Source organism: Pelodiscus sinensis, chromosome 9 (assembly GCF_049634645.1).
Source record: "Pelodiscus sinensis isolate JC-2024 chromosome 9, ASM4963464v1, whole genome shotgun sequence".
Lineage (NCBI taxonomy): Eukaryota > Metazoa > Chordata > Testudines > Trionychidae > Pelodiscus > Pelodiscus sinensis.
This window is the reverse complement of record NC_134719.1, coordinates 12,525,476-12,548,735: the sequence shown is the minus strand read 5'-3', so window position 1 is coordinate 12,548,735 and position 23,260 is coordinate 12,525,476. Positions and strand designations below refer to the sequence as shown.

The window sequence follows — 23,260 nt, the reverse complement described above, 5'->3', positions numbered from 1 at the left end:
ATTACGTTCTTTATAGTGAATTTATCTCATGTGGTTTTAAACTTGTAAACTGGGGATTTTGGAAAGGAATCTTCTATACACTGATCCTGACCAAAAGCCAGCCCCCCAAAATATATTATAAACATGCTGCAAAGCAGCAGGACCTTCTTGCACATGGCATCAGACATGTCATCTTGGACTTAAGGAGTGTGTCCCCAGTGGAACGAAAAGATTAAAAAACTTTTTGATGAAAACCTGCACAAGAAATAATTTTACAGAACATTTGCACCAATAACATGGATCAACATTATAAAGGTTACAGGGTGTATTTCTTTTTGCCTGCCTGAGATATTTTTTAAACCCAGCACTGATGATACCTTTGTGTAAGCTCAATGACCCAGTTCAACAGCTCTTTGAAACTCAGAAGTTTCTGGGACCACAATACAGTAGCCTTTGGGAGTCCATTTAATCATTTTTTCCCCACTGGATCCTCCCATTATGTGAGGGCCCAACACCGAAATGATGAGAAGACCCAAGATTCAAAGCTTTTTTTTTTTTAAATCCTGTTTATGGCTAAGGGTGCTGCTGATATTCCATTAGCTTTTCTTCATTGATAATGCAGAGATTGCAGTTGAAACTTTGCAACTTAATGAGCTGATGTTATTACTCGTACTGTGTGGCCATCTGGAATCAGTTTGGTCAGAGAGCCCAAAGCACCAAAAGCCACCTGCAATGCATTAAGTCTCAGCCCAGTACCAGCTACAAGGATTTGAGAAGCTGGGCCTGCATAAATACTAACCTGTGAGAATGTAATTGGAGAAGTGATATTTAAGAACTCATAGTTGGCCAGAAAATCACATTCTCGGGGGAATGTGTGCAGAGGCTTAAAGTTTAAAGCTAAGCAGGTTTTAGTTTCAACATTGGGAATCAAGAAAATCAGTGCATATGGATATTGTTTAGCTATCCATGCCACTCGGCTAGCCAAACAACCCTGCCTGAAGAGTGTTTCTAAACCATTGTTCGGCCTTGGCACCTGAATCTCATCTGTAGCCTGGCTACTATTGGCCTCTGGAAAACACCCTTTGAAACTGCCCATAGCAGTCGCTGATAATAAATCCAACTCTTTCCATGCAGTGCATAGAATATGTAAACATGATGGTATGACAATTTGCAAAGTATTGTTAATGCCCAACAAAATGGAAACAGTACTCCAAAGTCTCAAAATTCACTATACAGTGACCTTTTCCCAAATTGGCCATAGCTGTAACATGTACAAATTGGTGACTACCATAAGAAATTACAGCAGTTTGTTACAAGGTGGCAAATGGCATTGCTGTAGCAAAAGGGCAGGATGGTTTTGATGGAATACAGCAATTCCTCATTTAACACTATAGATACGTTTCAGAAAATGATCGTGTTAAGTGAAAACATGTTATGCGAGGTCAATTTTCCCATTGAAAATAATGGAAAAGGTGGGGGTTCCGTTTCAGGGAGTGGTGTCTGTTGGGACTGGGACATAAGGTTGGGGGAGAAAAGGGACTGGGTTACAGCAGGGAGGGGAGGTGTTTGGCCCTGGGGAAAGGAAGGGGAGGGGAGGACAGGGAGGGGGATTGGGTTGGGAGTATGCCCCTGTGATGGGTCTGCCAGGACCCGCACTGCGTCCAGCAAGGGGGGAGGTCACCGGGAAATGGAGCGGCGAACCCTCCGCCGCTTTGCAGGGAGGCAGGGGAAGCCCTGCGCAGCTGCTGGAAACAGGCCAGCTGGGGAAATCATGTTATTCCGGGGACGGTTGTGTAATTCAAAAAATGTTCCCTAAAAAAAAAATCATGCTATCGCGAAAACGTGTTAAGCGGGCACGTGTTAAATGAGGAATTACTGTATAAGTTTAATGGCCCTCAGCTAATGTAAATTGGTATAACTCCAGTGCTACTCCATCAAAATCAATAATTTATACAAGCTGAGGGAGGGCCCCTGGATTAAATCTCTGTTTATTTTAGAGTTAGTGTCTCTCTAGCATTATCAAGTCCCTTAACTTTGGTATTTTTGGTGTATCCCAATAGTAAGATAACACTGACAAGATGTGATTCAAACTAAGATTAAACCCCAAATGAAGTCAAACCAAATGAGCATCTAAACAGCAGGGTAGGACAGCATACTTTGTAACAAAGGATACATGAATGTCAGCAGATATGCTCAAAATTATTAAAATATTTTCATTTTCCCCGTATTTTTTTTTGGGGGGAAGGGGTAGTTTCCTACAGATTTAAGCTTGGAAGGCTTTCTCCCCCTTAAGGCATATACATGCCTGAACACTTTGCCTGATGATGTGTTGGTTGAAAAGTAGAGGATCCAAAGTCTTTTCCCTTACTTTTTTATTAGGAATATTTCTCCAATTATCCTTACCCCTTTCTGCCTCACAGAATCAAAGCACCCAGACAGAACCTAGTCTGAAAACAAGAGGGGGCAACTGTATCCTTGAATGGGGGGGGAAAGGCAGCTATTCTATCCTTCTTTTACCTGAAAAAAGTTAGTGACCAGAGGAGGGGATGTTCCATACTGTATTGCTAATGTAAGCATCAGTGAATAGGACAATGGGGTGGGTGAAATCCTGGGCCTACCACAGCAAAGCTCCCACTGATTTCCATTGAGCCAGGATTTCACTCTGGAAGTCTGTATTAAATGGCAGCTTGTATTTCTAAATGCAAAGGACTGCTCTCTGATCCATGCACTGATAGACTGTTCAACAGAGGCAATCTCAGGGATGAGTTTAGTTGGACAGAGAGATCCATAGGGCAGTGCTGATATCTGCAATGCAAACAAGAGGAGAGAATTTTTCCCTAGAAAAAGATAAGTTACAACTTAAAAAAAATGTGTGATATCTCTAAAAATTGCATATGGAATTATATAATGAGCAGTATATTCTTCTTAAGAACACCCTTATTATTCAGTGAAGGACTGAGTTATTGGAAGCAGAGAGAACAGTATGAGATGACTCCTTATCTTGTAGCCTTAGGTAGTGTAATTTTGTAAAGAATCTAGGTGACTTTAGAGACTAAGTCTTATTAGCTTTTCCTTAAGTAACTTAGGCACTTTTGGAAATGTTACCCATATCATCTCCCTGAAGACACATCCATGAATTTTCAGGATATTTGGCATTCTAATACTAAGCCCACATAGGCATTGTATTCTCCTATAAATAAACAGACATCATTTTTCATAATATCCCATGGAATGACTTAACAAGTGATACATAAGGACAGTTTGATTTATGAGTTTTTATTCTTGGGGATGATTAATTAGTTTAATGGAGTGTGTCTATGAGATTTCTGAGAAATTCACTAATGACTCTCTACTGGCAGAGTTTCAGAAAGCAATTCTGAGCAATATTGTTCAAAGTTGAAGTCTCGAGTAAACTTGCCATTCTTGAAATTACAAAATGGTTTAGCATTGTTTACAGTGTGTTGGTGACAAGAATTGATCCATATCAGATGAAGGCCTGAAATATCCTTTTCTATGCACAAGAAAGTGTAAATCAAGAAGTGATTTGAAATTAATAAATGGTGATAAAAAGGATTGAAAGGAATGTTTTCTCTCCTAGTTTTGATATAAATGCTGCACAATATAAAGTATTTAAATAAAGCCCATAATAATGAGCAAAATGTAACTAAGTTCATATTAATCCTAAAAGTTTAGTGTATATATTTTCTTAAGCGTTTTGAAAAGCCACACCTCCCACATAGCTTTGTAGACTGTTAAGCCAGAAGGGGCCATTATGCTCACCTAGTCTGATCTCCTGTCTAACAAGGCCACAGAACTTCCCCCAAAATAATTCCTACCGTATGTGTGTTAGAAAAGCAGTCAATATGGATTTAAAAATTGCCACTGATGGAGAATCCTCCACAACCCTTGGTAAATTGTTTCACAGTTTAATTACCTTCCCTGTTAAAAATTTACATCTTATTTCCTGTCTGAATTTATCTAGCTTCAACTTCCAGCCATTGGATTTCGTTATACTTTATCAGGTAGATTGAAAACCCCATTATAAAATATTCATTCTTCATTTAGATACTAAATATTTTAACTTTCTCTTTTCTAAGCAAAATAAATAGAGCCCCTTGAGTCTGTCACTATAAGGAACGTTTTCCAATCTTTTAATCATTCTCGTGGCTCTTCTCTGAACCCTCTCCAATTCATCAGCATCCTTCTTGAATTGTGGGTTCCAGAACTAGACACATTATTCCAGCAGCAGTTACTCCACTGTTGAATACAGAACTAGAATAACCTCTCTCATTCTGCTCAAAATTCCTCTCTTTATACACCCTAGGATTTCATTGTCTCTTTAGGCCATCACATTGCACTGGCAGGAGAGCTAAAGTTCAGCTGATTATCCACCATAATCCCCAAATCTTGTTCAGAGTCCCTGCTTCCCAGGATGGAGTTTCCCGTCTGGTATGTGTGGCCAGCATACTTTATTTCCTAGATGTTGACATTCACATTTAGCTGTATTAAAGTGCGTGTGGCTTATTTGCACCCAGTTTACCAAGGTCTGAGTCATTCACCTGTCCTGTTCATTATTTACATGCCCAGAATTTTTGTGTCATCAGCAAACTTTTATGATATTATTTTCTTCCAAATCATGAATGAAAATAGTAAATAATGTAGGGCTAAGAGCTGTGTTTTATTTTCTCCCCATTCCATTCCCCTATTATTCATCCCTATCTCTTCAGTTAAATATTACTTGAAATGGGAATGGATTTCAGGCTTTCTGTTCTTAGCAACATGTCTCTGCAGCTCTGACAGGAAAATGTCAGTTCCAGTGGTTTGAAATGCTCTGAAATGCCTTCCTCTCATGATTGGTTACAATATTAACCATCAGATTTAATCTATTGCTATTTAGAACTTCAGAGTTGACACCAAGTCCACTTGGAATATCTGGCCAGGGGAGCTGACACTCTGTGACCCATCAAGCCCTCAGAGCTGCCCAGAGCACCCAGCCATGCACCACAGAAGTGGCGGCAGATGGGAGTCACAGGCCCCTTTGAATCACCAGGCCCTGGGGCAACTACCTGTTAACTGCCAGTAACACAGCATGACTCGCTGCCATGGGCACCTCTTGCTGGACACTCTGGGACTTAGCTTTTCAGCCCTGGATCGCCCCCTTCCGGCTGGTGTCATGCCTGCTGTTACCTTGTTTTCCTCCACCTCTGTGTATTAGGACTCATGTCCTTCCTCCCCACCCCCGATCGTGGTATCCTCCCACCTGTGTACTGCCCTGCCACAGTGCCCCCACACTCTGCAGTTCTCATCCTCTGGGAACTCCTAACCCCCTATGCCCACATTGCCTCAGTGACCCACTGCCAGTCTTCATCTAGCCCCTCATCTCAGGGGCAAATTGCAGCCTGAAATGGCCACTCATCATCAGCAAGGGGGTGTGGACCTCCTGCCTTTGCCTACCCTGGCTGCCCCTTTGCAGCCCTAGTAGCCTCAGGCCTTGCTTCAGGCCCTGCAGTCTGAGAGCTTGTCTGGCCAGAGCTTTCCCAGCTCTGCCTGCCTCTCCCCAGCCATGCTCCAAGTCAAGAAGCCTCTAGCTTTTCTGGCAGCTAGGTGCCTCCTGCTCCCCAGCTAGAGCAAGAGTGAGTAGTCTCCAACCCTCCAGAAGCCTTTATGTATATTGCTCTCAACTGGGCCCTAATTGGCTCGTTCCTGCCACAGCTGCTGGCTCTGCAGCTCCACCACTCCAGCCTTCTCCCAGGGCTGGGTTTTCTCCCTTAAACTGCTAGTGCAGGGCAGATGCCCCATCACACTGCCCCTTCTCCCCCCCCCCCCCCCCTCCTAATCAGCAGGCCTGACTCTGGTAATGGCAGGGATCAAAAGCAGTTCTTTGTTCTCCCAGCCCATCCCCACAAAACTAGTAATACTTTAAACTGTTAGCAATATAGGGCTTAGGACACACAGTGAAGTTCTCACTTCCTCCAGGAGGGAGCAGTGATATACGATACAGACAATCCAGTTCCATACAATAAGGTCTCATTGGAATGTAAAACAAACTAAAGAAACCCATGTATATTAACTGGCTCTGTGCAATGCTCCAGCAAGCTTTAATTTAAAGCCTTTGCACATAGTAAGATGTGGGGGAGAGATAGCTCAGTGGTTTGAGCATTGGCCAGCTAACCCTAGGGCTGAGAGCTCAATTCCTCAGGGGACCATCTGGGGCAAATCTGTCAGGGATGGTACTTGGTCTTGCTGAGAGAGCAGGGGACTGGATTGGATTAAATAACCTCTCAAGGTCCTTTCCATCTCTATGCAATATAGTGATAGAAATGTAGCCATGTTAGTCTGGGGTAGCTGAAGCAAAATGCAGGACAATGTAGCACTATGCAATATACTTACTTCATATATAGTATTGTGGTTATTGCAAATTTACATGGTCCTAAGCTTTGTTTCTGGACTGCTGTTTTCTTTAATATAGAAAACATATTTCTGTCAGAGTTTCTGTCAAGTAATTTAAAAAAGTAATCATGATTAATCATGCTGATAAACAATAATAGAATACTGTTTAAATATCGTGGATGTTTTCTACATATTCAAATGCACTGATTTCAATTACAAAACAGTATTCAAAGTGTACACTTTAAAGACTAATAAAGGTATTAAGATCTTAGAGTTTATGCTTTCATAAGCTCTTAAAGTGGCAGATTCTTTTCTCAGCAATGTGGTGGAAATCTGGAGTGCTACGTCTACACTGGCAGCTTCTTGCTCAATAACTGTTTAGCGGAAGAGTTCTTGCACAAAAAGTCTTCCTCAAGAGTGTGGCTACACAGTCATGTGCTTTTGCGCAAGAGCGTCTATGGCAGTGTGGATGCTCTCTTGCTCAAGAAAGCTCTGATGGTCATTTTAGCTATAAGGGTTTCTTGCACAAGAAATTCATGTTGCTTGTCTACACTGCCCTCGAGTGCAAGAGCTCTTGCTCAGGAGGGCTTATTCCTCATGGGGAGAGGAATAACTCTTCTGGAAGAAGCCCTATTTTCCGACGCTAGACTGTAAATTTACTTGCGCAAGAATGTGCATGCAGTGTAGACACCAAGCAAGTTTTTGCACAAGAACAGCTGTGTAGATGTAGCTGCAGGGGCGGATGAGAGTGCCGCAGGGCCCAGGGCAGCGCCGCGGGGCCCCGGGCAGTGAAATTTCACGGGGCCCCCCTTTTGACACGGCGCATGTGCCGTGGCGCCACGGTGCATGCGCAGGGCCTCGGGAAGTGCGAGGCCCAGGGCAGCCACCCCGCTCGCCCTGCCCTAAATCTGCCACTGCATAGCTGAGTATTTCCACTGGACTCAGTGGAGCACAACCGCAGTAAAAGCAGGACATGAGTCTGTCTGCATTGCAGTCAGAAGAGTGACCACACACACAATCACCAACAGTAGCAAAGCTGCCGTGACACGGATGGCTGCACATGTTGAAGGACCCTACCCTGGACTGAAGCTGCTATTCCACTCTGCTGCAGCTTCACTGCTGTTCTTCAAGCTGGTTAGAGCCAGGGCTCAACTCATACCAGATATCTGGTCCATCTTTTTTTATGATTTTTGGGGCATTCCACTACTTCTGGTACAGCCAATCCTATTATTTTAAAGACTAACAGGATGGTTTATTAGGTGATGAGCTTTTGTGGGCCAGACCCACTTCCTGGCCCCCAAAAGCTCATCACCTAATAAACCATCCTGTTAGTCTTTAAAGTGCTGCATAGTCCTGTCTTTTGTTTCAGCAAGACCAGACTAACACGGTTACATCTCTATTACGGTCCTATTATTTGTGAGGGATGGTTCCAAAAGTGTGTTCTTGCATTTCTTTTTTCCTAGGACTGGGTCACTGAGTAGGTCAAAGGCAGCTTGGGTACAGATTCAGTAGAGACCTACCCAGTGGGAGAGTCGGGTTCAAGTGGCTGCTTTGCCTGGGCGTGTATCTGATTTATTGCAAGGAGCAGCCTGTGATTCTGCTCCTTGGCTATCCTTAGAGACTGCCTCTCACATAGAACAAATTACTATTTGATTGCCTGACCTGTCATTTTAAAAGTTACCATGGCTATTTTTTAATTGTATGCATTTAAAAACTTTAAAATAAAACAATGTCAAAGTAATCATGTGAGTTATTAATCACAATTATTGTTAATAATCTTTGGGGGGGGGTTAAAACCCCCACACTCTAACATTGTTTATTGATCCATTTTACTTATAAATGATGGTTCCTTTGTCCGGTAGCCTTGTCCCAACACATTCATCTCCTCAGAATGGCACAGAACTTTGTGACTCTGAGCAGCTTTGCTGAAGTATTTCACATTCACATGGTTTGCTGCTTCCTAGGACTTTTAGAACAGCAGGTGTCCCAGATAGAATCCCGTGTCAATCTCTGGATTATATGACGCTCAGTCCAATCAAACAAAACAAAACCCTCATGCTGATGGGTTGCAGCTGGTTACTCAAGGGCTGGAGCATTCACTCTCCCCACCCCACCTCTAACCCCTGGCCTCTGTGTGCTGACACCTTTGACATGATGTCAGTCTGTCTCCATGGAAGTGCTTATCAAGTGGAAGGAAGTTATAATAAAATTTACTGCAGTTCCACAGAGTACCACTGTTTGCATGCTATTAATCACTTGGATGGGTCCTCTTCCGAGGAAATGGTGGATCTGACAATGATTTATACGCTATTTAGATAACCCAAGGGAAGCACATTGTGAGATCTTTGGCGAGGCTATAGCCCAGTCAGTGGGGTACCCTTCTCAAATAGCAGAGGGACACCCTCTGACTCACCCTTTTGGGCTTCAAAGCCACCCTGGAGCTTATGAGAGCACAGGAGAAACAACTGCTCTCTAAACATAGTTAAAGGCAGCAACGTTTCCCACCCCAGTGAGATCAAACGCCCCCTCCTGCCTGCGACATAAGCCCTGCTTGGAAAACAAGACCAGTGCACATTCTTCAGTTCACAAATCAAAGACATGCTAGGACCATGTGGATTCCCCCATTCTTCAAATCATCAGTGGGCCAACGTATCACCTCGCACCTGTGGAAGGCAGAAATCTATAGTCTGTGCAAATCCCTGCATGACCTCAGCACTGCAAAAGATGTGTCAGCCCAGCCTTGCAGTAGGGAAAGGGTTAACTGTGGACCTCGGTAATTTAAAAACAAAGAGAGGTAAATTAATGAGGGGATGATACAAAAAATATGCAATGTCACCAATTTAATCCCATTCATTAATAAAAATAGTGTCTCAGCAGGTCCTAGGATACATTATGTACCAACAGCACCAAGAATTTCATTACAAGTGTTTTTTAGTCAGTTTCCTGGGAACAGGTGTCCCATTCACAAAACTAGGACCAGCACATAGGCATAGTGCTACCTCTTCTACCCTCCTTCTTATACTTTGGCTTTGCCAACTTGCCAGCCTTCATTAACTCTCTTTAGGACACCATGTTTTGTCAAGGAGAACATCCTGGTAGCAACTTTTGTGCTCTTCTGAGCACTTGGGTTATAATTCCTGCTTGGCCATTGCACATGTTGGATATGTCTACACTCCAAGATAAGGTCGAATTAAGATACACAACTTCAGCTACGTTAATTTCATAGCTAAAGTCAAAATACCTTAATGTGACTTTTGGCACCATCCACATTGCAGAAAGTCAAAGGGAGAACACTTTCCCTTCGACTTCCCTTACTCCTCGTGGAAGCAGGACGACCAGCATAGACTGGAGTGCCCCTCTCAATTTGAATTAGCGTGTCTTTACTACACCTGCTAATCCAAACACTGGAAGATCGACTGTGGTAGCTTCAATCTTCTCTGTAGTGTGTAGATAAGAGGAGCTGTTTCCTTCTTTCCCACCGCTTTCCCCATCTGCACGGCTAGACAGTGGATGGACAGAAGTCAGAGAATCCAGCCCCAAAACATCAGTCAGATGTGCAGTGTACTTAGAGGTGAAATTCTAAATGGATAAAAGAAAAAGCAGAAAATTAACCAGAACAATGGAATACTCTTTGCTGAGTAGATGCTGATGAACAGAAAGATACATACAGTAAACTTCTATTTTTATTTTGTTTGTTTTCCCACTTCAGCCATTTAAAAGGGCAGGAAGTTAGATTTTACTTTTCACATTCTAAATAAAATTGCCTCTTGCATAGGCAGGTCTTCAGTTCTGTCTTCTCACCTTGAACCATGTAGTATCTGTGATCTTTAACTCAGATTGCACTAAGGAAGCTGGTAGGAGGCCCTTTCTGCAGCAGGGTTGAGGGGTTTTGCAGTAATACTGCCTTTGTCTGTAACTGTTTTGATAGAATGATTGTTTTTCTTACCCCTAATCTCTTCTCAGTATCGCATTTCTTCTTTATTTCATAAGTGAACAAATTTACTGTAATCATCAGAATTTTACTCCAAAATTAAATGCAGCCTAATGAGAAATGGTGTACATATTAAATAAATCTGAGAACTTTGACTTTGCTTTTTTAAAGTCAAATGTTTCTTAATGGAAAACACATTTCTGGGAGGGCTGATTTTAGCCACTTTCTGTAAAAGAGAAATTAACCTTAAGTTATATATTATTAATTATTTTATTTTATTATTATTATTAACTCAACTTTTTAGATCATCACTGTTACCATTTGTTTTTGCAAATCAAAGTGCTAGTTTCTGTCCCTTGGAAACAGATATGCTTTGAGAACAGGAGGATGAAGAAGTTGTCCTCATTTTAAAGAAATAAGACAGATAGATAATTTCATGGAGGTTAGGTCCATAAAAGGCTATTAGCCAGGGGATAAAATGGTGTCCTTGGCCTCTGTTTGTCAGAGGCTGGAGAGAGATGGCAGGAGACAAATTGCTTGATCATTGTCTTCGGTCCACCCTCTCTGGGGCACCTAGTGCGGGCCACTGTCGGCAGACAGGATACAGGGCTAGAAGGACCTTTGGTCTGACCCAATACGGCCGTTCTTATGTTCTTATGTTCTTATAAGACATACAATTTGGGCTTCTGTTCAGGATACACTGTAATTGATCAGAATTAGGATCTGGGATTTTGGTACAGGCTATGTCTAAGGCCCTTTTACTTTCGATTGGATTTGCTTCAAAAACACCTCTCTGCCCATAGCCATCAACTAGTTAAATAAAAAAACCCAACCTCTAATTTCAATTCCGGGGAAAAATGTTTTAGCATGGCCTCAGGTTCCAGGGATATTTTCTGAGGTTAGGCCAAGCAAACAGGAGCCCTGTTTTTGTGCAAGCATGAAAACACATAGACTTTGAAGGAAATATTCCTTTGCAATCCAAATCAATACTTTCAATAGTGCAACTGCATTTCTTTGTGTCATTCTGGTATGCACTCTTCAGACCCAGATCTTATCCTGTGGAAGTCAATTAGAATTTCACCAGTAATATTAATGGGAAAAGAAACAGTCCTACATGCAACAGGGCCAAATCTTTCCTTTTTTTCTCAGTCCTGGATTTGATTAGAGGGTATTTGGATCTAGGGTTCTGGTTCACACAATTTAAAAAAGTCTTTGAAATAGGCATTAACGAAAATGTCATACAGGGCCTGTTTACATGAGTTGAGCTGCTGAAGTCATTGAGAGAGTTCTTGAAATTCTGGCCAGGTCTACACTAAAGGGGAAGATCAAATTCAGATATGCAAATCCAGCTATGTTAATTACTTAGCTGGAGTTGATGTACCTTACTTTGAGTTTCCTCACCATCCCTACAGCGGGAGGCTGACAGGCCCTTACTCCTCTCGGGAGTCACTGATGGGAGCATCCTCTAAGTTGGATTTAGTGGGTCTTTACTAGACCCACTAAATCAAACTCCAGAAGATCAATTGTGGCAGCATTGATCTTTTCCTAAGTGAAGACAAGGCATAAGAATTGGATTTAGCCCCCCTGCAAAAGAAATGGTGTGACTGAAGGTCATATAGCAAGTCACTGATAGAGCCACAAGAAGAACCCAGCAGTCTTGATCTCCATGTCCTTGCTTTAACCAAGGGCACACCACACTAACCACAAATCTAAAAATAAATTGTAGTGATTTAAATTAGAAAACGAGATGGGGGGGGGTTCTTTCAGTAGAGCTTGGTAGAGGCAACTAGCCTCTGCTAAAATAAACTGAATTGTTGTGTTGTTTTCTTCTGCTCAACTTCTTTTAATCCTCGAATGGGTAAGTTATGAAATTGTGGTAGCACATTTGTTTATTTTAAAGTATTTACTCAGGAAAGAGCAGCCCACTGAGACCCATGATTGCGCTCACAGGGTTCAGTCTCCTCACCGAGGCATCAGTTTCATCCTCATAAATAAAGACCATGGCAAAAGCGGAAAGCACAAACAAACAACAGCGAGAGAGAACAGATTCAATAACAAGCATAGCCCATTTTTAAAAATAAAGTCATTCGATAGCCACTCAAAAATACTCTTTGTACCACAGGTCTCAGCTGGACAATACAAGGAATGTCAGGAATTTGATTTCTAGAGTCTAGTCTTTTGAGGAGGGCATGTTTAACAAATACACAACAACATGAATACTGAAAAAAGTTGAGTATATCATATCATATCATTGGTTGCAAAAGTACCCTGAAACCATAGTAAACAATGTTATTCATACCATTTTCTCTTATGAGCTTCCCCAATATTAATTCAGCATCAGAACATTTTCAGATTTTGAGGTCTCTGTACCACTTATAATAAAGCCACTTATACAGCATACTTATATTAAACATGTCATCCCAAGTAAGGATATATTTTACCTATTTTACAAAGGCTATGGAAGGCTAAGTGATCTGACCACAACCACTCAGTCAATCAGTGGCAGAATCAGGAGCTGAACATTGACACACAGCCTTCTATCCCAACCTACAATGGCAGTTTGAATCCAGGCCTAGAACTGAAATTCCAGAATGTATTAGAAGATCTCGTTCCATCTTACAGAAAACATTTTCACTCCCTAAAGGCTTCCAGGGTTCTGATCCATGACTCTGTAGTGTAGACATACCCAGAGAGATGATAGACACCCCAATCAGAGGTTTTTTTTTGAAAAACAGCCATTTTTCCAAAAAAACTTGAATTACGTCCACACTGCAATTGCATTCTTTCAAAAGAACAGAGGGTTTTTTTTCAGACATAGGTAATCCTCTTTCTACGAGGAAGAAGCCTTTTCCCAAAATAGCTCTTTCAGAATAACGCATGTGTGAAGGGGGAAGAAGTTCTTTCAGAAGAAGAGGAAAGAAGAAAAAGCACAGGTGCCCTGGTGACCACTCTGTCCATAGTAATCACAGCTTACATGCAAGATAGCGTCCATTCAGTATGGATGCTATCTTTCGAAAAAGCAGATCGCTTTTTCAATGCGCTTTTGTGTGTGGACGCGCTCTTTTGGAAGATTTTTTTTTTTTTTGGAAGATCTCTTCCGAAAGAAAGCTTCTTCCAAAAGAAGCCCGAAGTCTAGACGTAGCTTCAATATGCTTTACTTAACAACTTTCTCTCACCATCTTCACTTTTCCTTGTGAGAGAGGACGTAACCACATTGATGAACCCACAGAAATACATAGAAATATCCCCATAAGGGAAAACAGTTCTGTCTGTCACCATGAAAACATTAGGATGAGTTTCTAATTGAATATTAGGAAGATTTGACCTGTCAGTGACAAAGAAAATGGACAATGAGTAGGTAGAAGCCAATATGCTTTAGTCATTTGGTTCCAGGGCAAGACACACAATTTACTTTTGCTTTCTTCATATACTATTAGCAAGATTCCTTTCTCTGATCTGTGGTTTGCAACTCTAATGCTGATGTAAACTGCTAAAGGACACAGATATAGTTAAATCTGACACAATTTTGAATTGGGGCGCTAAGGTTGTTATTTGCCAAGCTTGTAGATATTTTTCTGCAGAAGAAGAAGCCTGCACAACCGATTATTCACTTTCAGTTTTCAATGATGAACATTTTGGTTCATGCCAGTGATGACCTATGCTAGAGGGGTTTAATTCAAAGCCCAATGAAGTCAATGGAAAGATTCCCAGTTATTTAAATGGGTTTGGGATGACGTCCTCCAAAAGAAAAAAATACAGTCCCCAAGCACATTCCTTTCCATTTTTATTATGTGCTCAGAAATTTGCTCTTCCTTATCCATCCTAAACACTCACTCACTGACCAACTTCCATATGCACCATTATCTCACTGGCCTCTGAGCTCTGCATGACTTGCAATGATGTATTTTCATACCTCCACGGGCCAGACCCTCAGCTGGTGTGAATTAAAATAGCTCCTTTGGATGTGATCCCATCTCTGCAAGAAGGGTTTGATCCTGCTTCTGTTGCAGTCCATGGCACAAGGTGACCTCCATGTGAATGTTGCCCTAAGGATTAGCCATGCCAGCACTGCCCTACAGAGGGCCAGCTGGAGAGGTGCCTTGAAACGACTCTTGCTCATGACATTCCTGGAGTCAGCTCAGTGAGAGCAAAAGGTGAGGCTTCGTACATCATTTACCGAACAGCACATTTCAAAGAAAAAATAAATTATTTGTTTATTTACCCTTTCATCCTGGAGAATGGCTTCCTTGCTGCCAGTACAGGTAATTTATGCTTCTGTTTAACTCACCTGTGACTTTTTGGTCATTTGTTCAGAGAAGTGTAATGTTTCCTGCTATGGTATGGAATAGAAAGAGGCTGGAGTTTTGCCAGATGAGAGATTTGTATCTCAGTGCGCGGAAGACACCCAAGTGGACGTTTGGCTGGTGGCCATTCAGAGTTGAGAGGTCAGAAGCTATATATCAGTTCGGTTTCTTTCTGGATGCACAGTGCAAGCTGGAAGAGAATCTGAGTAAATAAATAGTTAAAATGGCCTGCTTTGTGCTTGGAATTGGAGAGACCATTGGGACGGGCTGGGTGTGTGTCCCGCAGTACACAGCACAAGCTGTCATCCAGTTTATATTTCGTTTACAAATTTAATGCCAGCAAGTAACCAACGGATAAATGTAATAGCTTAAAGTACAAACAGTTCCTGGATGATTTCCGAGAATCCTAAATGGTGAACTGATTGCAACAAACTGTTTCATAAGAATGTTGCTTTTTTTTTTTTTTTTTAAAGTAAAGGATCAAATCTTGCTGCTTGTAGCAGGTAAAACTGGATTTCTGGTAAGTCCATAATATTGCTATTTAGTATTAGGGTTGAACTTTTATGCACTGAATTTTTTAAGTGCTTTCCTGAAAAGTGTGTGCTTGCCTCAAACAAAAAATAATACTTTTTGTTGGTCACAAAGCCAGATTTTTTTTTCATATCCTGGCAATTTTCAGCTGATTGTTTTCAGATCCTGGTTGCTGAAAACAAACCTTTTGGCTTTTTCTGCAAAAAGTCAACATTTTCTGCAGAAGATTTTTTTGTCTAACCAAATCTCTTTGGTGCTTAGAGCAAATTTTCAGTTTCAAAGTGTGGTAATAAGTAATTATCCCTCTAAGCACCTGTAGGTGGCTATCAGAAACTTCCTTTTTGGGGAAATGGAGATTAGTTTACTGCCACAGGCAGGGTTCAGAGCAAATAGGTCCTCTTAGCCTTCTGCACTACCCAGTAAACTATATAGCTTTCATAACATACCCAGCCTATAGGTTGGAAATGACCCAAAATACCATCCTACTAAACCAGAGTTACTTCACATTATCCCATTTCTGGGCACGATTGCAAACTATACCCATCACTTTGTATATTTGTGCAAAATACCCAAGAGATAGGGAAGGGAGGAAATATATTCTGCCAAACCATCTTTCATTGGCAGAGGCATTATGGAAGAGTTTCAATTTGAATAGCAGCAGAAGAGACTTTTGCGAATATTGGGCCATATCGAGCCATCACTTTTTAATGAGAATCTACATGCCTCTCCAGTCCCCACATTGAATTCACATATAATATTACTTTAGGAAAGGTAAAAAGTATTGAATTATTTGACAGTATTTTTTGGCCTGACTCCCTCTGTTATGTTGCTCAGTTTTGCTGTATATAATGCTGTGTGTGTACCGTCTACAGTTTTAGCACATGGTCATATTTGCTGAGCGCTGTTGCATGTTGTTGCTTTTCCCAGGTCCCACTGCAGATGAAATATTGGTTCCATGGATATTCCATCTGGCACGAAAATATAAACAAATAAGTCCAATTGTGTGGCTGCCAACTACATAGCAGCAGTGCCTCAAAACCTCCCCATTTGGAGATTTGATTAAAAAAAATTAAAACCACACTGATGCAAATGACAGGAAAGTTCAACTCCGTACAGTTCTAAAGTTTGAAAATTGTCACTGTTCTGATGTCTGGATTTCTTTCCTTTGGAGGAAAGTATACTGTACATGTAACATTTGCTCCTGAGATAGGTAACACTAATGACTCTAAGCCTAAGTTACTAGCTGCCTTCAAGTTAACAATAATACTTAGGTATTTTCAAACTTTGATGAATTCTCACCAAACCTCTACACAGCAGGGAGGTAGACTTGACTGGTCCTATTGTACAAGTAGTTGAAGCAGATCCATGGAAAGATTCAGTCCAACCATTTGAAACATGATCACTGAAAACATGTAGGTGCCACCCACAACAGCTGTTGAAATGAGGGGAATCTCTTGGTGCTGAACACCTTAGAAAATCAGGCCAACAGGCTCTAAAAGTGGGCAACCAATAACTGAGATACCTAAAATCCAGAGGCCACTTTTAAATGTTATGGCCTAAGTGACTTGTCCAAGAGGCAACCAACACAAACCAGTGGTTAAGCCAGGATGAGAATCTGGAGGCCTGGTCTACACTAGACCAGGCAGGTCGGTTTAAGATACACAGTTCCAGTTATGCAAAATGTGTAGCTGGATTCAGCTTACCTTCAGCCAAGCCATGGCAGTGTGAACACAGCTTCCCTTTTTCCTTGCAGTATGAGGAGTACTGGACACTGGTGGGGGATGTCCTCAGCATTCAATTTATGGGTCTACATTAGACATGATAAATCAAATGCTTAGAAGATTAACCTCCAGAGGGTCGATCTTCTCGCTAGTATAGACATGCCCAGAGTAGCTAAATCCTATCCCCATACTCCTTGAGCTAAACTTCATTCCCTCTTGGGGCCTGTTTGCCAAGGGTTGTGAGTATCTACAGACGCCAACACAAATCAACCAGCATGCCAAAAGATGGGTTTAGAGGCTGAACCTTGAAAGTTTTCCTTGACTTTAGACGGACCATCCCTTAGCTGGGACATAAACATGGTCCTAGCAAAAGAGGATCCTAGCAAAAGGAGGTCCTATAACATCAGATGAGACCTTTGGTTCATGATGCTTGGTATCCTATCCCCAGAACTAGTCAATCTTGAATATAGATCTCAAAATGTAATACTCTATACTATTTGACTTTGCTGTAGTGTCTCCTGTACTAGCCTAGAAAAAAATGACCCCTCTGATGAAGTTAAAGTATTTATAACCTGATTCTTAATCCTTTTACAAACAGGAGCTCCCATTAAGTTCCACAGAAGTTTGGGCCCATCACAGAGCTGGCTATACATTTTTCATCGTAACAGAACATGACAATTTGTTAAATGAAAAATACGTCAATTTCAACATAATTATACATCAGAGGGAAAAAATTTTAAAATTAATTTGTTAGAGTCACAACATTCCATTATGACCTTTTGTGGAACACAATGTTTTAATTTTCCATTGCAAAATGACTGTTCACTTCATTTAAAAAAACAATATAAAATAAAAAATTCAAATCAGAACAAAATGCTTCTATTTTATCACAACCAAATGTTTTGATTCGCCCAAAATGATTCCTCCCTTCCCCAAAATTTCATTTGTAGGAAAATTTGAAACTTTTTTGTTTTCAGGACATTTTGGAACAGAAAAATCCCCCAAATTTACAGATCTTATCCAATTCATTCAATAGCTAGTGCTCCGGATATATAAGATCATCCCTTAATGGAAACTCACTTGGTTCCTAGGCTTCATGTGAAATTCATCTTGTCTGTGTTATGACAACTAAAGCCATTCTTCAGCGTAAGCTCCTATGCAACCATTTAAAGTGGCATAAGTCAATATATTTAACCCTACTGTGAACAACGACCACTATTAATCCACCATTTTTCCTAGAGCAGTATGAGCCTGTTTTTAATCTATTATTCATCTACATTATGTTTGAGAGTTGATTATTTGCTAGAGTTAATTATTTTAAACATTGCAGATTGAATTCCCCACTGCACTAAGCTTCATTTAGTTCCATTACAAAATGCACTACCAATTTTTTTTAAGTGCTTTAAAAACTCAGGCTTAAAGATTTCCAGGTTGGTACAATCTCCCATGTGGAATCCTTACATATGATGATCACTGATCTTAGCTGGTGTTAGTCCCTGGAAGAATAAAATAATAAAAGCCAGTTTCCAGTTATCTGCATACCCCTCACAGGGTACGTCTACACTACAGCGCTAGTTCGAACTAACTTAGTTCGAATTAGTTAATTCGAACTAAGCTAATTCGAACTAACGCGTCTAGAACTAAAAACTAGTTTGAATTAGCGTTTTGCTAATTCGAACTAGCAAGTCCACATTGAGTGGACTCTGAACAGGGCTTAAGGATGGCCGGAAGCAGTGCCGGCAGGGCATAAGAGGAGGACTTAGAGCATGGAGATGCTGTCTCAGGCTAGCCGAGGGCTGCGCTTAAAGGGTCCCGACCCCCACCCCGGACAGACAGTTCTCAGGGGTGCCCCGCTTGCAAAGAAGTTCTGGCTTGGAGTGCCCGGAGTACCCACACTGGGCACATCACACCACTCGGCCATCAGCCCGGCTGCACTTGCCGCAGACTGCCATCTGGGGAGAGGGGGCAATTGGGGGGCTGCAGGAGAGCTTCCACCCCCAGAAGCCCGCAGAGCTAGCCCAGTCCTCCCCATCGGGGGCTCGTACCCCATTCCTCCCTCACCTCCTTCCACTTACCCTTCCCTAGCCCCCCTTCTTATTGATGTACAAAATAAAGATAACGTTTCTTCCAACATTGACTCTGTCTTTATTGAACAAAACTGGGGGAGACTGGGAAAAGGAGGTGGGAGAGGGGAAGAGAAAGGCTGGGAGAGGAGAGGGCAACTAACATGATCAGGGGTTGGGAACAGGTCTCATATGAAGAGAGGCTACAGAGACTGGGACTTTTCAGCTTAGAAAAGAGGAGACGGAGGGGGGACAGGATAGAGGTCTCTAAAAGCAGGGGTTGGGTGGAGAGGGTGCATTCAGAAAAGTTCTTCCTGAGTTCCCATAAAGAAGGACTAGAGGACACCAAAGGAAAGGAATGGGTAGCAGGCTTGAAACTAGTAAGAGAAAGTTGTTCTTCTTCCCAAAGCAAATAGTTAACCTGCGGAACTCCTTGCTGCAGGAGGCTGTGAAGGCTACAACTAGAACAGAGTTGAAAGGGAAGTGAGATCAAGTCATGGAGGTTGGGTCCATGGAGTACTGTAGTCTTAGCCAGGGGGTAGGAGTGGTGTCCCTGCCCAAAGTTTGTAGAAGGCTGGAGAGGGATGGCACGAGACAAATGGCTTGGTCACTGTCTTCAGTCCATCTCCTCCAGGGTCCCTAGGGTTGGCCGCTGTCGGCAGACAGGCTACTGGGCTAGATGGACCTTTGGTCTGACCCAGGACGGCCATTGTAAGCTCAGGGCTCAGGGTCGGGGGTCTCAGTGGACCCCCTTGATTTTCATGCAAACCTGCTCCTGGGTGGCCAGGCTGGCAGCTCTCCTGCCCTAGACGGCCACTTTCCTGTGCCTAGTGCGGAGATCGTGGACAAGGTCCACGATGTCCGCACTAGCCCAGGAAGGTGCCCGCCTCTTGCGGTCCAGGGCAAGCTCCCGGGAGCCGCCAGCCTGGTCCCGGGAAGAGGGGGTGGGCTGGGGGACATTGGGTGGGTGGCTCTGTGCCGTGCCAGGTGCAGGGTCTGCCGGCTGGGTGCTGGCAGGCTTGCACCTGGCACGGGCACCGTAGCCAACCCGTGCCCCTTTAAGGGGTCCGGGGCCGGGAGGGGGGCATAGAGTTTCCCTGGTGTTGGCCAGAGTGGCCACCAGGGAAACCTGGGAAGGGCTAGCCTCCCACTAGTTCGAATTAAGGGGCTACACACCCCTTAATTCGAACTAGCTAGTTCGAAGTAGGCTTAATCCTCGTAAAATGAGGTTTACCTAGTTCGAACTAAGCGCTCCGCTAGTTCGATTCAAATTCGAACTAGCGGAGCGCTAGTGTAGCGCCTATGAATGTTAGTTCGAACTAACGTCCGTTAGTTCGAACTAACTTTGTAGTGTAGACATACCCACAGACTGCATAATCCACTAGGAAAAATGTGACAAGCCAACCGAGTTGCAAAATAGCATAGATTTAGACTTAGTCATTCAACATCCAAAAGAAACCCGATAGCTTCCTAGTTTGCATTTGAAACTATTCTCTGCATTTCTCTTATTCCAGGGATAACTCTTTTCTGTATTCATACTAAAATCAAAGAACATACTGTACACTACTCTACAGAATTATTTTGCAGCAAACCTATTTCTAAAACCTTTTGGATTCAAAGTCTGAGCAGAGATTGATTAACCATTTCTTTTAAAGCATGGACCTGATTCTCTTCCTTCCAACACTTGTGTAAATCAAGAGTGACTCCACTAACATAAATGAAGTCACACTAGGTAAAACATGTGTGAGCAGAATTGGTCCCTTCAGTCCATTCTGCAAACAGCTATGTAAAGCTTAGTAGGATTTTTTTCAAGTGATCTTTCTATTTCCTTTGCAGAAATACATAGAGGCAAGGTAATACTGTTTTCTTTTGGGGTGGGGAGGGGGGGTATTTGATTTGGTTTTACAGAAAATGTAAAAAAGAAAACATGGTTTTTTTTTCCCTAAAACTTGAGATATGGCAATCCATTCGACCCTGCGACTTATTGAATTTTCCAGGAAAACACCATATTTCATATTTTTTGATTGATTCTGTTGAAATAATGAATGTCTTTCTTATGGCAGTATAATCAGATTGCTGTATTGTTGGCCACATAGACTTGATATAGTTTCAACAGCGTCATATCAAGAAAACATAAATTTGATATGCACATACACTTTAAAAAACTCAATCCAAGAGGAAAAGAGCATCTATTCTGCTGTTGATAACTGGTTGGGTCATGCTTCCATGTTATTCCACCCATCAACATGTGATCAATCATTTTAATACTATGGGCACGTCTGTCGGATCTTCTATCTCAGGATGTTAAAGCACTTTACCAGTATTAATGAATCCTCATAACATCTCTGTAAATTATGGAAGTGCTAGTTTCACAATCAAATGAAGCACAGATTAAATGACTTGAGACCATGCAGCAGGTCAGAAGTGGGACTAGAAATAAGAACTCTTGAAAGCTAGCCTTGTGCTCTCACCACTCTATCTTAGGAACTTCAGTGGCCCTTGGTACTTGGGTATCAGAGCACCCCGCAATCCTATATTTATTCTTAGGACACCCCTTTGAGTTATGGAAATTATGTTATCTCCATTCAATATGGGGGAAACTGAGGCACGGAGCAGGTAAAGCAGTTTGCTAACAGTCATAGAATAAGTCTCTGGTGGAGGGGAGAACTGAACCCAGGTAGCCCTAGTCAGAGGCTAATGTCTTGAATTAACTGCCTCTCTTTCTCCATTAGATGATACTTTCTTGAGTAAATATGCCTGTGTCCTGTATGTTTTTAGTTTTTACTTACCATTTGCACATGATCTAGCTTGCCTATAATCTGGCAATTGAGTGGCAATTCAAGGCTGAGTATCATCACTACCCATCTCTAACCATCTGGTAGCCAAATGAAATGTTGGAAGTCTAGGCACATCATCAGTTCCTGTATGTGAATGAAGAATTTAACCCATGTATGAGGCTCCTGCAGTCAGAGGCATAGATCACTTTCTCCACAATAAGTTTAGGACACCAGCTTGAGAGCTATTGATTTTGCATGTCCTTGCAAGCCCAGGGGAAACATGGTCAAAGCTGCACGAGCCATTTACTGCCTTGTCACCCTACTCATTGGCCTCATCGTGTTGTATTTCATCTCCCATCTTTAGCTTCCAGTGGGGCTTATGGTGCTTGCTCATTGTGAAACACAATTATTTTCTGATTTTTAAAAACACATTTATTTTTGGTCACCCCCAGGCTGCGTCTAGATTGGCATGATTTTCCGGAAATGCTTTTAACAGAAAAGTTTTCCTGAAAGTAGGAATAAGAGATCCTTCGGAATAGGGCTTTATTCCGGAGGATCGGGCCAGTCTAGACGCTTTTTTCCGGCTTTTCCCCAAGCCGGAAAAAAAGCGGCGGACATGTTTATTAAAATCCCACGAGGGATATTTAAATACCCCGCGGATTTCCCTATTCCCACTTTCAAAATTAGCATGCCCCTTCCGAAGAAGGGGCCAGTGTAGACGTAGCCCCAGAGTTTAACTCCAATTAAAAAAAATAAAAATAAACCACAATTTTAGTAAAGTGTCAGCTCCGTGCAAGAACAAAAATAACTATACTCTCGGAACTGTAGGCTGGGAACTTGCTGCTTTACTTAACTTCATCACAGCAGAGTGGGGGGGCGGGTGGAACGGGGAGATTCCAAGGCTACGTCTGCACTACAGAAAACATCAACCCTCCAGAAATTGCTCTTGTACTGTTGGAATTAGCGGGGCAAGGAACCCCCAAATTGAATACTGAGGACAGTCCCTGCCAGCATCCTCTGCTCGTCATTCTGTGAGGAGTAAGGAAGCCAGCGGGAGCATGTGCACCCTCCCACAGTGTAGATGCTGTGGTGGCTCGGCTTAAGGTAATTCCGAATTCCTTAAGCTGACCTGCCTGATCTAGTATAGACCTAGGCCCAGTGTCTAAAATAGGAAATAAGGAGGGAGAAGTGAAGGGACCTCGAGGGGTCGAGTCCAGTCCCCTGCCCTCATGGCAGGACCAACCACTGTCTAGATCATCCCTGACAGCTGTCTGTCTAACCTGCTCTTAAATATCCTGTGATAAGAGATATCACATCCTCCCTAGGCAATTTATTCCAGTGTTTAACCACCCTGACATGCAGCAAGTTTTTTCTGATGTCCAACCTAAACTTCCCTTGCTGCAGTTTAAGCCCATTGCTTCTTGTCTTATTATCACAGGCCAAGGAGAAGAATTTTTCTTCCTCCTCCTTGTAACACCCTTTTAGATACTTGAAAACAGCTATCATGTCCCCTCTCGGTCTTCTCTTTTCTAAACTAAACAATCCCAGTTCTTTCAGTCTTCCC

The 23,260-nt window shown here is 42.3% G+C and overlaps 1 long non-coding RNA gene across 2 annotated transcripts; it reads right to left on the bottom strand.

Annotated features, from left to right (window-relative positions):
• Positions 1–2,584: 2,584 nt before the first annotated feature.
• On the bottom strand, positions 2,585–17,018 carry LOC142830650 (uncharacterized). Of its 2 annotated transcripts, none has more exons than XR_012906086.1 (3): positions 16,839–17,018; positions 9,759–9,948; positions 2,585–2,784 (listed from the first exon to the last, which is right to left on the bottom strand). It is a non-coding gene; the product is annotated as an uncharacterized LOC142830650 (long non-coding RNA). The 2 variants fall into 2 exon arrangements; XR_012906087.1 differs by lacking the exon at positions 16,839–17,018 and adding an exon at positions 14,589–14,719.
• Between the last annotated feature and the right edge of the window lie 6,242 nt (positions 17,019–23,260).